We start from the raw sequence: 11,191 nt of genomic DNA on the forward strand, positions 1-11,191 counted from the left end.
ATTTATATTAGAAATAAATAATATAAATAAATAAATACTATAAATAAATGAATGAAATTTTTAAAAATATTTTATTTATTTGAGAGAGAGAGAGAGAACAAGCAGGGAGAGCGGCAGGCAGAGGCAGAGGGAGAAGCAGACTCCCGGCTGAGCAGGGAGCCCGATGCGGGACTCTATCCCAGGACCCCGGGATCATGACCTGAGCCGAAGGCAGACGCCGAACCCACTGAGCCGTGTCCCTAGAATCACTTTTTTTTAAAGATTTTATTTATTTATGTGACAGAGGTAGAGACAGCCAGCGAGAGAGGGAACACAAGCAGGGGGAGTGGGAGAGGAAGAAACAGGCTCCCAGCGGAGGAGCCTGATGTGGGGCTTGATCCCAGGACCCTGGGATCACGTCCTGAGCCGAAGGCAGAAGCTTAATGACTGAGCCCCCCAGGCGCCCCTAGAATCACTTTAAAAAAGGAGCAGTCCAATAGAAAAATGGAGAAAGGACATGAAACAAAGATGACAGGAAAAAAACCCTTGAACATCTGGGTAAAATGCTCAACCTCACGCAGAATGAGGGAAAAGCAAATTAAACTACAACGTCGTCCTTCCAACAAAATGATTGACAACAACCTGGAAGTTAATTGAAATCAAAGCTGCACTTCCCACCGAAGGAGCAGCCCCAGGTGGGAAACTTACCCCGAGGATCTTACACCATATACACACAGGGGCTACGAGGTGCCGTCTACCAGACTCGCGGCAACACTGTTTGTCACACAACAGGCCACCCCGAAGCTCTGGGCCCCTCAGCACCAGCGGGGCCCAGCCCAGCGCTCCCTCTGCGCCCGTGGCGTCAGCTGGGCCATTTCCGTGGCCGCCTCCTGGGGCTTGGCTGGGTGGCTGGTGACCAAGGCCTAGGCGGGGCCTCCTTCCAGCAGGACAGTGCAGGCTCCCACAGGCCAGCGGCCGAACTCGCTGGAACCTCACAGCCTCACGTCCTGCCCCGTCCTGCTGGTCAAACCACGTCACCCACCAGCCCCAGGGGAAGGGAAAAGCAGCATGCACGTGGAAGGGGGTCGTGGTTTTCTGCATTCCCTCTGGAAACAGCTATCATATTTTAACAGCAAGAGTGGACACACCAGCGTCTGCCTGGAGGAGAATGCTTAAAAAACAAAAACAAAAACAAACACAGGTGTTCTATACGTTCTTAAGCAAACGTGGAAACTCGCTTCATGCTGCCATGCAAAACCCTCCCAGGTGTTGTCCACGCACACAGCACTGCCCGCAGGAAGGACAGAAGACACGTGGCGTTGCGGTGCCTGACAGAGCCCGGGGGAGCACCTAACACGCGACGGTGACGGCCACAGGCCAACGTCCCCAGCACAGCTTGCTAAGCTGATTTGTTTTTAATTTTTTAAAGCTGTTTGTTGATTCACTGATTGAACTCTATCCCAACATGGGACTTGAACTCACAACCTCAAGATCAAGAGTCACATGCTCTACCACCTGAGGCAACCAGGTGCCCCAAAACTGCTTTCTTTGTGGGGATATTGCCTCCTCGCTATTTACAACAACCACATTCTAAAAATTATATAAAAATCATGGTTTTAGGGGTGCCAGGTGGCTCAGTCAGTTAAGCATCTGACTCCTGATTTCGGCTCGGGTCATGATCTCAAGGTCATGAGATCCAGCCCCACGTCGGGCTCCATGCTGGGCATGGAGACTACTTAAGATTCTCTCTCCCTCTGCCCTTTCCCCCCGACCCACTCACTCACTCGCTCTTTCTCTCTCTCTCTAAAAAAAAAAATTAAAAATCGTGGTTTTAGCACAACGCACACACGGCCACCCTCTTCTGTTGAGACCACCAAGGGAAGTGGACCCCTGAGCCCGCCTCCCATGCAGCAGTGCTGGCTGTCACCAGCGGCCGATCAGGAGTGTTGCTGTCATGGGAAAGTGGTGCCATGCGATCAATCATACCCAACCATTGCTGAAATGACCACAGCTTGTCCTTGCTTAGAAGGGGATCCAGGGGGACTATGTAGTGAGTCATCCTTAAGAAATTGCAACATTCTCATTTCACCCAGTGGGGTCTGTCCCTTCCCCCCTCTAGAGCAGAGTCTGTACCCAGGAGGCAAGGGGAGGGGTGTGGGGACCCCCTGCACACCCTCTCCATCGTCTGACCCCAAATCCAGCCCAATCCCAGCTACCCAACCTTCGAGCCCAGAAGTTTCCAGCTGGGGCTTTCCTGGGCCAGCCTGGTATGTAAGCCAAGTTTTCCAGGGATGGGCAGCCAGGCAGCCAGGAGGATTGAGTGGGGGGCTCAGACTTTTGCAGCGGGTGCCTGGGGTTCTGTCCTCCTCCCTGGGGTTACAGAGGGTGTGGGGATACGGAGGTGGGACCAATGGTGAAGGCTGCTTAGGAACCCCAGACACACAGATGCCCGAGGGGCACTGTTCACATTCCCAAACACCCAACCGCTATGATGAGAAGTTTGCGGGGTCATCACATAAAACTACGGGTCACCCCACCCCTTTCATCAGGGTCTTCTGACTGATCACTCCCCTGGTGGTCCATCTCAATAAATCTCCTGAAATACTTTTGATAGGCTCCATTACATTGTCTTGTGTTTGGGATGTGTTCCATGTTGAGTGTAAACAGTTTTTTTTAAAGTAGGCTCCACACCCAACATGGGGCTTGAACTCACGACCCTGAGTTCAAGAGTCAGACGCTCTACTGACTAAGCAAGCCTGGTGCCCTGAGCCTTTTTTTAAATAAAGCCCTACTTCTCCTTCTTGGCCTGGGCAGAAGAGACCCTCTTGCCCTCTGGGGGCACTGTCCCATGTCCCTTGTAATTCAGACCCCACCACAGACTCGAGCGGGATGGCCCTCATCCCAGGGCCACCACCCCCACTGGCATGTTCTTAGGTCCTTGAATAGACTTCCTCCCCCTGCCTCAGGACCTTGGCACATGCTATTTCCTCTACCTGGGCGGTTCTCTCCCTGCCTGCTGCCTGGCTCTCCCGGGGTGGCCTCAAGGATCAGGGTAACAGTGTCCTGCTTTCTGCCTCGATCTCTACTTCTGAAATGCTGAGACTAACAGCACCTGCCTGAAGGGGCTGTTGCCCGAGACCTCACGGGGTGGCACAGCTGGGTCCCACACCCGGTGAAGCTCCTGTCTCAGACCAAGCTTCTGTCTTCCACCCAAGGCCTCCCTGCATTGTAGGTGCCCAGCTGGTGTCCCTGGCAAGTCATGGCTTGTTCAGATATTAACCAAACCACAGCACGGAATTTTGGAGTGAGGCCCTAGCAGGTTATTCCCCTTTTCTGGGGCTTCCCAGAGTCCTGGTGGGTAGGCACAAAGAAGCATGGAGCTAGCCTTCTCTCCAGCCACAGCCTCCCTGTCTGCAGATGGAAGCTGACAGCACTGCAGAAAGGCTTGGAAGGAGCCTGGGACCCCGGCCCGCCCCAGCCAGGACAGCACTGCAGGGGCTCCCCACACACTGGGGCATCACTGGGCTCCTTCCCTCCCCAGGTGATGAAAGGAAAGCTTCTACTCTGACAAGGAAGTCAGCAAACTTGGGAGGGAGAGGCCCCACCCTCCCAGGTGAGCCCCACTTTCTGCCTCTGCTCAGGAACCCACTGCATCCTTGCTGTGGGCACCCCCTGGTTCTTGGGGTGCTTCTGACCCTACTCCCGCAGACAAGCCCATCCCCAGCCCCTCTCCCCTCTCCTCTCTGGGGCTGGGGGAGTGGTGGCCTCACGATGTCCACAGCCGAACGCCAGTGGATTTGATAGCTCACACGGCAAAAGGAACTTTGCAGCTGTGATTAAGGATTTTGAGATGAGCGGGGATCCCGGCTTGTCTAGGGAGGCCCCATGTTATCAGGGGGTTTTCATAAGAAGGAGGTAGGGGGGTCAGGGTCGGAGAAGTGGCCATGGAAGCAGACGTCGGAGGGACACGCGAGGATGCTGCTGGTCATGACGGCGGGGGCTCCAAGCCTCTCCGGCGCTGTGCGCGAGTCAGGAGGAGGCAGGCGGGGGCCCCAGCACGCCGGGTACCACGCAGGCGCTGCCCCTGCGGGCCCAGCGAGTGGACCCCCGTGCTGCTGCGCTCCGGGCGCTGTCCTGGCAGAGCACCGAGGCCCGGCGGGCCGAGACCCAGCCTCGCTGACCACGGGACGGAGGGGTCCCAGAGCTGGACGCTCGTCGTGTCCGCCAGCCTTCCCTGCGGGGGACGGACCAGCGTTGGGCTTCGCTGCTCCACTAGGGGGCGGCAGAGCCGCGGACGGAGCATTTCCTTCCCCTTCCGTTTTAATTATAAAATCAACACGTGGGTAGTTAAAATATGCAGACAATACAGGAGGTAAAGCCCAGGCCGCCCTTGTGCCGGATTCCAGAGCGTGCCTGCAGGGTCTCCGGGCACAGCCTTCCCTTCGTTTGCAGACAGTGGGATCAGGTTACACTCGCTGGCCTCAGTGATGCGGGGTCGCTGAGGTCCTTCCCGGTCAACGCAGAGATAGGCCTCGCCCTGAACCCTGTTCTTTGGCACCGCTGAACGCAGCTCATGCTGGGGCTGGGCCTCGGTCGTCAGGCCATGCCCTCGCAACAGGCATGCTCACAACCCGTTCACAGTTACAAGCCTCCCTGTGATAGCCCTGGATATCTTAAGACAGCCTCTTCTTTTACAAATTGTGGTTTGAGACCCAGGGGTGGATCATAAAATTAGTGAAACAGGCCATGACTAGTATTTGGGGAAAAAAAGACTCAAGTCAACTGGACAGTCCCCAAGTAGGTGACATGTGAGGTGCGTATGTGCAGGTGGGTGAGCATGGGTGTGTCTGCGGGTGTGCCCATGTGTGCACCTCTGCACGTCTACTGGATCCGTGGAGACTGGAGCGCATGCCTGGAGTCTGAGGAGAGACCAGCAGTGGGAGACGACTGAGGGGCCAGCGGTGACCTGGCAATGGTGGAGGTGCAGACAGAGCTGGGCAGCACTCTAGGTGGCCTCAGGAATAAGAGAGAGCGTGCAGCGAAAGACAGCAAGAGACAAGAATATTCACAATTTTGAAGACTGGGTATAAGGCAAAACGCAAAATAGTGTACCACTGTGTTACAGACCAGATTGCGCGATCAGCCTGAAGTGCCTACCCACATGCATCCATTAGCGGTCGGAGGGGCACACGGAGAAACGCGGCCCTCTGAGCTGCAGCGCAGAGGCAGCAAACCAGAGTGACTGTAAAAACAGCTTGTGAGTCACCCAGGCCTGGGTTCAAACCTCAGCTTTAGCGTTTACAAGCTGTGAGGGCCTGGACAAGAACTTTAACCTTACTGAGTCAGTTTCCTCTTTTGAAAATAGTGCCAAGAACATACTCTTCCCAGAGTTTGAGGAATGGACTAAATGAGATAGTATGTACAGACAGCACTTAGCAAAGGGCCAGGCAGCAACATGAGAGGGGCTGTTCTCATCCCAGATGTGGAAGTCATCACAGCACAGGTGTTGCCAAGGGCACGGTGCCAGAAAGCCAAAGAGTCAGACACCAATACCAGAGAAGTGAGCAGAGGAGACGTAGGCAAAGAGATAGAGGCAGAAAGCCAGAATACCAGGGCCGAGTCAAGGGAGGTCAGGAAGCTGGAGACAGATGAGGAAAGCATTTTGACAAGCAGGAGAATGGATTCGCTGCACTCCACCTCACAGTAATTGAGGACACGGGGTAAAATTTAACCCTTGGATCTGGCAAGTCGAAGATGAGAAAATGTATTTCTGGCTGTTAGAACGAATAAATGAATTCAGCCAAGTAGCAGGATACAACATCAATGCCGGAAATCAGTTGTGATTCTATGCAGTAACGAGGAAAATCTGAAGGGAAATTACAAAAATAATTTTATTTACAATAGCATAAACAATACTTAGGAATTCACTTAACCAAGGTGGTAAAAGAGTTGTACAATGGAGACGGCAAACCATTGCTGAAAAATTTTTTTTAAAGACATAAATCAAAGGAAACACATCCCACGTTCATGGATTGCAAGACTTGTTCAGTGTGAGCACCGCCCTACCCAAAGTGATCACAGATTCAGGGCAATCCCTACCGAGATTCCAAGGACTTTTTTTTTTTTTTTTAAGATTTTATTTATTAATTTGACAGAGAGAAACAGCCAGCGATAGAGGGAACACAAGCAGGGGGAGTGGGAGAGGAAGAAGCAGGCTCCTAGCAGAGAAGCCTGATGTGGGGTCGATCCCAGAACGCTGGGATCACGTCCTGAGCTGAAGGCAGACGCTTACCAACTGCGCCACCTAAGTGCCCCAGGACTTTTTTTTTTTTTTTTTTTCCAAATAGAAAAATTCATACTAAAATTCTTATGGAATCTGCCAAATCCAAACAGCCAAAACAATCTTGAGAAAGGAGAAAAAAACTAACACCTCTTGACTTAACAACTTACTTATAAAGACAGACACATAGACCAAGGGCATAGAATTGAGAACCCAGAAATAAATCCTCACACATGTGGCCAACTGACTTTTGTCGAAGGTGCCAAGACCATTCAATGGGGGAAAGGACAGTCTTTTCAACAAACGGTGCCGAGAAAATTGAACGGTGACATGCGAGAGAATGAAATTGGATCCTTTCCAACTACCATATACAAAGATTAACTCAAAGTGGATCTAAGATGTAAATATAAAACCTACGACTATCAAACTCTTAGGAAAAAACATCGGGAAAGCTTCACAACATTAGATTTGGCAATGATTTCTGGATATGACACCACAGACACAGGCAAAAAAAGAAAAAATAGAAAAACTAGACTCATGACAATTAAAAAATGTTGTGCATCAAAGACACTGACAACAGGGTAAAAAAGGCAACCCCAGAAGAGGAGAAAATGTTGGCAAATCACATATTTGATAAGAGATCGATATCCAGCATATATAAAGAACCCCTAAAACTCAACAACAAAAAAACTTAAAAAAAAAACCCAAAGCAACCTGATTCAAAAATGGGCAAAGGACCTGAATAGACATTTCTCCAAATAAAACATACAAATGGCCAATAAGCACATGAAAAGATATTCAATATCAGTAATCATCAGGGAAATGCATATCACAACCACAATAAGACACCACCTCACACTCATTAGGATGGCTACTATCAAGAAAGCAGAAAACAACAAATGTTGGTAAGGGTATGGAGAAATTGGAACCCTGTGCACCGTTGGCAAGAACGTAAAATGATGCAGCTGCTCTGAAAAACTATATGGAAGTTCCTCAAAAAATTAAAAATAGAACTACCACATGACCCAGAAATTCCACTTCTGGGTATAAACCCAAAAGGCTTTAAAGCAGGGTCTCAAAGACATATTTGTACATCTACATCCACAGCAGCACTATTCACAATAACGACAGTATGGAAGCAACCTAAGTGCCCATGATGGATGTATGTGGGTGAGCCCCTCCAAGACCCTCACATGTGAGAAATAAATAATATGGGTTCTTATGAGCAGTAGCTATGGACATCAAAAGGAGATCTAAACTACAAAGAATTTAAGAAAATTAAAGGCTAGGGCACCTGGGAGGCTCAGTCGGTGAAGCGTCTGTTGTTGGCTCAGGTCAGGATCCCAGGGTCCTGGGTTTGAGCCCCACGTCGGGCTCCCTGCTCAGTGGGGAGCCTGCTTCTCTCTCCACCTCTGCCTCTCCTCCTCACTCATGCTCTCTCTTGCTCTCTCAAACAAATAAACAAAAATCTTCTTAACAGGCGTTCCAGAAGAAGATAATGATAGAAGAAAGGCAAGATTTCGAAGAGCTAATCCATCATAATTCTCAGGTCCCTGGGAAATGAAACACGCAGACCCACAGATCCAGAGACGTATGTTTGTGAAGGAACAGTTCGGCTGACAGCAGACTTCTCAACCACAACAATGGAAGCCAGGGACAATGGAACAGCCTCTTCAAAACGTTAGAGCAAACACTGATCTAAAACTGGCCCAGCTACGTTTTAATCAATATTAAATTAGTACATTAATTATAAAATTGCCCTGCCCCCTTAAGCCACTGTGTGTTTGGCTTACTGCCACTGAAAGCCTCCCCATCTGGCTGGCTGGGCTCTGGTTCTGGGGAGTGGAAGATGCCCCCCCCCCCCCCCAGGCTATGGTGGGTGCAGAGTTCCTGGAAGGAACCAGAACCTCCCATAACCCAATGGCAGAAAGTTCAGGGGCCCTAAGGGCTGAAGATATCATGTGACGAGTTGTTATTCGTTCCCAGATGCTACTGGCCAGACCTCATGTGATTTTACCTTTTTCTGCAGCCAACGGATCCTGGGCCCTGCTGTAAGTGTTATGCCCCATCATCTCCCTAATGTTTGCACAACCTGCAAGGCCGCCGGAGGCTGGCTTGCTCCCGCCAGAGCATGAAGTCACCATGGAGCAGGCTGAGTGATTTGCCCAAGTGGTCCCAGCTAGTGAATGGCAGTCCCAGCGCTAGGCTGGGTCCCAGAGTGGCAGCCCGTGGGGCCCTAACAGCCCTCAACAGGGATTTCTTAATTTTGATTTTTGTGTTTGATTTTTTTGTTTTGAAGAAGTAATAAATTCATAGGAATTGAAAATCAGAATGATTGTGGGTTCCCTGAGTGGCTCAGTCAGCTAAGTGACGGACCCTCAATCTCAGCTCAGGTCTTCATCTTAAGGCTGTGAGTTCAAGCCCTGCGTGAAGCTCTGTGCTTGGTGTGGAGCCTACTTAAAAAAAAAAAATCAAGATGATTGTAAAGGTACACGTATTCCTTTTCTACAGCTGCCATCAAAATGACCACACCTGTAGAGGCTGAAAATAGCACTTTATTCTGTCACCACTCTGGAAATAGGTCCTGCTCCTGGTTTGACAGATGAAAAATCAGGGGCCTAGGGAAGAACCGACTTCCAGGGGCAGTCAGGTTATTTGCAAAGTTCAGCTCCCCATGGCTGTTGGGTGAGGTCCCATTTCTTTGCTGGCTATTGGCCAGGAGCCTTCCACTCCTGAAAGCCACCTTGTCACCTTTCCCCTTCACGTTCAAGCCAGGAACCATGTGTGGATTCCTCCTCATGCTTCCAGTCTCACTCAATTCCCCCCACCTCCAGCTATGTTTTCTAAGGGCTTGAATGATTTGATTGGGCCCACCTGGATCTCTTTGTTGTAGGTAATGTAATATCCTCATTGACAAGTTCTGGGAACTAGGGGTGACATCGCTGGGTGCCGTGCTATCACTGAAAACTATGAGATGTTGATGAAAGTAATAGAAGACATGAAGAAATGGAAATACATTCCACGTTCATTGTTTAGAAGAAGTAATATTGTTCAAATGTCCATCCTACACAAGCCATCTACAGATTCAATGCGTTCCTATCAAACCCCAATGACATTTTTCACAAACACAGAAAAAGCAATCCTAAAATTCATATGGAGGGGTACCCTGGGCAGCTCAATTGGTTGGGCGTCTGCCTTCGGCTCAGGTCATGATATCAGGGTCCCAGGATCGAGTCCTACATCGGGCTCCCTGCTCTGCGGGGAGCCTGCTTCTCCCTCTCCCACTCCCACTGCTTGTGTTCCCTCTCTCGCTGTCCCCCTCTCTGTCAAATAAATAAAATCTTTTTAAAAATAAATAAAATTCATAAGGAACCGGGAAAGGTCCTGAATAGCCACAGCAACCCCTAAGGAGAAGAAAGCTGGAAGAACCACACGTCCTGAGTTCAAACTGTGCTACAAACACAGCGCTAGTCATCAACCTGTGTGGTATGGGCATGAAGACACACAGATGGGTGCAACAGAACGAAGAGCTCAGCAATAAACCCGTGTATATACAGGCAACTAGTGTTTGACAAGGGAGCGCAATGGGGACAGGGCAGTCTCTTCCATAAATGGTCTTGGGAACGCTGCACAGCTACGCACAGGAGAATGAAACTGGTCCACATGTCACGCTGCACACAAAAATTAACTCAAAATGGATTAAATACTTGAATGTAAGAGCTGACACCAAAGAATTCCTAGAAGAAAACAGAGGAGAAAATCTCCTTGACATCAATCTTGGCAACAATTTTTTGGATCTGACATCAAAAGCCCCAGCAATAAGAGCAAACATAAACAGTGGGACCACATGCAGCTAAACACCTCCTGCACAGCGAAGAAACAGTTAACAAAATTAAAACAACAACCTACAGAAGGGGGAACATATTTGCAAACCATCTATCTGATGAGGGGTAATGTACAAAATATATAAAGTACTCACACGACTGAACGGCAAGACAACAAACAATGCAATTTAAAAAGGGACAAAGGACCTGAATAGAAATTCCTCCAGAGAAGATCCACGGAGGCCCGACAGGCGCGGGAAGAGGTGCTCAACGTCAGCAGACAACAAGGAGCCACCAATCAAACCAGTGAGGTACCGGCTCGCACCTGGTCGGATGGTCAGCACCAGAAATAAACTAGAAATAAGGAGCATTTTGAGGATGTGGAGAAAGGGGACCCTTTCTGAGCCCAGGACTGGCCCCGCTGCCCCCACGCGCTGTCACGGAGCATGAGCGGGGAGGGTATCCTGGAAGGAAAGTCCCCAGAAGCACCCACCGCCGGCTCTCCCCAGGTCCCAGGGGAGGGTTTGGGCCTCGACTCCTGTTCGGGCTCTGCGGGCCGGGCTCCGCGGTGCAACGACCTGGCCGAGAGGGCCTCGGCGGGGCGGGGCGGGGCGCGGTGGGGCGCGTCGGCCAGGCCCCCCGCCCCAGGCCGCGGCCGTCGGGGAGAGGCACCTCGCTCCCTTAGACGTGACCTCCGCACGCAAATACACACCACTGCCCAGAACAGGACACGGCTCGTGCTCCCAGCCCGCATACCTCCTTCCCCGCACTTCGCGTGAACGCGTCACGCCCTCCTGTCGGCCTTCCTGCCCGGTCTTCCTCAGGGTCGCGCAGGTCCTTGGTGTAACTGCCCCGAGGCCGCACGCCGGCTCTTCCACGACTCCGGGCTGCGCGGGCCCCTTACCGGCTGCTGAGCTGCGTCCGCCGCCCGCTGCCCCGCGGGCTTGCTCGCAGGTGTGCGCGATGCGGCTGCCGGCCGCGTCCAGGTGGCCCGTCAGCGCCGGCCCGGCAGTAGAGACGGCGCGCTGCGTGCGGGAGGCCCTGTCTCTGAGGCTCGGTCCGCCGGAGAGACCCGGGCCGCTGCCAGCGAGCCCCCCCCCCCCCCCCC

The sequence above is a fragment of the Ursus maritimus genome, unplaced genomic scaffold, assembly GCF_017311325.1.
Source record: "Ursus maritimus isolate PB19 unplaced genomic scaffold, ASM1731132v1 scaffold_19, whole genome shotgun sequence".
Taxonomy (NCBI): Eukaryota; Metazoa; Chordata; class Mammalia; order Carnivora; family Ursidae; genus Ursus; species Ursus maritimus.